Source organism: Ursus americanus, chromosome 25, assembly GCF_024610735.1.
Source record: "Ursus americanus isolate L20-20 chromosome 25, mUrsAme1.1.p, whole genome shotgun sequence".
Taxonomy (NCBI): Eukaryota; Metazoa; Chordata; class Mammalia; order Carnivora; family Ursidae; genus Ursus; species Ursus americanus.
The window spans coordinates 24,096,006-24,099,926 of record NC_142151.1 but is presented as its reverse complement, the minus strand read 5'-3'; the positions used below and the strand labels follow the sequence as shown (position 1 = coordinate 24,099,926).

Here is a 3,921-nt window from a genome sequence, read left to right as displayed (position 1 = left end):
AAATCTTGCCATTTGCAACAACGTGGATGGACGTTGAGGGTATTATGCTAAGCGAAATAAGTTAATCAGAGAAAAACAATTATCATATGGTCTCACTGATATGCAGAATTTAAGAAACAAAACAGGATCATATGGGAAGGGAGGGAGAAATAAAACCAGATGAAATCAGAGAGGGGGACAAACCACAAAAGACTTTTAATCATAAGAAACAAACAGAGGGTTGCTGGAGGGGAGGGGAGTAGAGGAACGGGGTAACTGTGTAATGGGCATTAAGGAAGGCATGTGATGTGATGAGCACTGGGTATTATATAAGACTGAAGAATCTTAAACTCCACCTCTGAAACTAATAATACACTCTGTGTTAATTAATTAAAAAAACTAAACACAAACAAAAAAATCCCTACTAAAAGAGACAGGACATGCTGGCAGACTCAGACCTACATGGGGTACAAGAATATCGGAAGAGTCAAGAATGTCTACGATTTTGGACTGAGCAACTGGAGGACTGTAGCTGTCACTGGTTGCGATGGTTTAGAGGGAGGAAGGAATCTCAGAAGCTCAGTTTCAGAATGTGGAGTTTGAGATGTTACTAAATACTCATTTGGGGTTGTCAAATAGGTGGTGGATGTGTGGTCTGGATTCTGGGGAGAGGTTCAGCTTGGAGGTAGAAGTCTGGGAGTCCTCAGCATAAACATGGCATGGAAAGCTATGGGTCCTGTTAGATCAGCCAGGCAGTGGAGGTAAATAGAAAGAAGTCCGAGGCCTGAGCCTTACTGCATGTCAACTTTTAACAGCCTGGGTGATGAGATGAGGTGGAACCAGGAAAAGAAACTGAAAAGGAGCACCAGAAAGGTAGAAGGCAGAGAACGGAAAATCCAGTGAGTGTGGTGTCCTGGAAGCCAAGTAGGGAAAGGATTTCAAGAAAGAGAAATGACTAGGAAATGACCTTCAGTTAGCAGTAAGGGAGGAAGTTATTGGTGACTTGACAAGAGAAATTTCATTATAATGTGTCCCAAAGTAAATGGCAGGAGAGAAGTTAGACGTCTGAGTATGGACACTGCTTTTTCTTTTTTTTTGTTTAAAGATTTTATTTATTTGGGAGAGACAGAGCGTGACAGCACAAGCAGGGGGAGGGGCAGAAAGAGAGGGAGAAGCAGGCTCCCCGCTGAGCCAGAGCCCCATGTGGGGCTCGATTCTAGGACCCTGGGATCATGACCTGAGCTGAAGGCAGACGCTTAACTGATTGAGCCACCCAGGCGCCCCTGGACACTGCTTTTTAAGCATTTGCTGTGACTTCTATACAACACTGTGCCTATAGTTAACGAGATGGTGCTGTGCACTTAAAACTACGGGAGGCTACCCTTGCCAGCACCCGCCCCAGCCAGCGATTCTCTGCTCACCTCCATCCAGCGAGATGCACTGCACTCGGAGGCAGACAGAGCAGGCACGGACAGAGCATTGGTGGCCAGGCTGGGACAGGGGCTGCTGTTTCTGGCACTGAACCTACCCATGCAGATTTATTCGACCCCAACAACTGTTGTAATACTTCAAAGGAACTCCTCCCAGAATACCTGGACTGCCCCAAGTCCAGCTAGCCACCACCATGCCAACTGGGAGCTCTCTGCAGTCAACAGCCAGTCTCTCCGTGATCTCCTTCTTTCTTCTACATCTCTACTGTTAAGAGACTTGGGCCAAGAAACATCTGTACTTCCCCATCTTCTAAACACAATCCAAATGGTGTCTAGACATCCAGCCCTCATTGAATCTGCTAATTCCATACCTTATTTTGTTGACACAGAAAATACTGAGGATCCCAGATTTGATTGGTTGAAGAACATGTGAAGGGTCTATTGTGCAGATGATGAACATCTATTAAATCTACTGGAGTTTCATGTGTAAGATGAAGAGACAACAACCAAGATTAGTTAAGAGATGATTTCTTTGGGGCGCCTGGGTGGCTCAGTCGTTAAGCACCTGCCTTCGGCTCAGGTCATGATCGCAGGCTCCTGGGATCGAGCCCCCCATAGGGCTCCCTGCTTGGCGAGAAGCCTGCTTCTCCCTCTCACACTTCCCCTTGCTTGTGTTCCCTTTTTCGCTGTCTCTGTCAAATAAATAAATAAAATCTTGTGAAAAAAAAAGGAGAGATGATTTCTTTAAATGCGGCTTAAGAAATATGGACATGTATAATTCTACCTTGAAGATGAGAACAGATCTTTTCTTACCTAGATATAAAGGATGGGGTGTGAACAGATCCAGTTTTCATTTGGTTCATGAAATCCTTAAGGCCATGAAACAAGTAATAGAAAAAGCTTCCATGATTCTACTTATATGTACATTAGAAGGAATTTCCAGGTGTGGCTGTAAATCCTGGATGCACTGTGTCAGCAGTCCTAATTGAACGCATATGTACTCCAGATAAAGTTTTACATTGTTAAGCTATCACTGTTTTTGGGAACTGAACTCTTTCCTCTGAGACTTCGGATTTGACATTGCATTTAATTTTGTATATAGAAACTGACATGAGCCAGGGCGATGATGGATTGGAATCTACCCCAGATTGAAGTGTAACAAGTACATTTTACGTATATACTGATCACTGATTCCTGTTCAACAACAGTGCCAGATTCACTTAGCTAAACTGATTCCAAAGAGTCGAAGTACATTGATCTCAAGAAATTTCAAAATGCTTTTTATTTCTGTATATGTTGAATACTTTTTACAATTACAAAAAGATCTGTTGTGAAGGTAAAATTGACAAATCTTTAAATTAAAAAGGCAAAATATGTGTAGGAACAAAATCATAAATCAAGTATTTGGAAGTAAAGACTGGAAGCTTGCTTACATTAAATTCCACAAATGTTTATGCTCTTTCTGCAAATACAATTTTTTAAAAACTCTGAATCAGAATAGCCACATTTGGAACACTTTCTGTTAGTCAATATTTTTAGATAGAACCAGGTCCTAAGTCTAAAGTGGGTTTGATTCTGGAAAGTAAATCTTTTCACAACTGCTTCGATGCACAGAAAGTTTTTAAAAAATAGACATTGTAAGGACTTTTGTACGCACTGATGCTTAGATGTTCCCATATCTTAATACAGCCACAGGAGCCTCGCTAACCAAAGTCATTTTTTCCTATCTTTAGGAACCTACACCGAAACAACGATATCCAACAGGTGTCAAGCTACTGTGTGTGTGAATGAACATTCTGCTTTGTTTCACACCTGAATGCTGTAATCTATTTTGGCTTATATATTTGTGTATTTATGCTTTGATTCATAGTAACTTCTCATGTTTTAGAATTGATTTGCATTGAACATAAACTGTAAATAAAAAGAAATGCCTGAAAGAGAAAAAAAAATACAGGAGGGTAGACCTCATGTAACGTATTCTGATGACCAAAAAAAAAAAAAAAAAGAGGGGCGCGTGGCTGGCTCAGTTGGTTAAGCCCGCAACTCTTGACCTCGGGGTTGTGAGTTTGAGCCCCACATTGGGTGTCGAGATTACTTAAAAATAAAAATAAAATAAAATCTTTGAGGGGCACCTGGGTGGCTCGGTCAGTTAAGCGTCTGCGTTCAGCTCAGGTCATGATCCCAGAGTCCTGGGATGGAGAACTGCATCGGGCTCCCTGCTCAGCGGTGGGTCTGAACCTCCCCCCTGCTCATGCTCTCTCTCTCTCCTGTTCTCTGTCTCTCAAATAAACACATAAAATCTTAAAAAAAGAAAAAATTAAAGAAAAGGGACAAAAGGAAACTTTTGAAGATAATATATATGTTTATTATCTTGATTATGGTGATGGTATATTCATATGTCCAAACTTATCACATTGTAAACATTAAATAAATAAATATTTGAAGTATTTGTATATTCACTATACATCAATATGATGGGGGAAAAAAAAAGAAAAATAAAGGAGTTTGCTAT

At 41.0% G+C, this 3,921-nt stretch overlaps 1 pseudogene; it reads left to right on the top strand.

Moving 5' to 3' along the window:
* The first annotated feature begins 441 nt into the window (after positions 1-441).
* LOC148107792 (signal transducer CD24 pseudogene) lies at positions 442-1,681 on the top strand (annotated as a pseudogene).
* The last annotated feature ends 2,240 nt before the right edge of the window (positions 1,682-3,921 follow it).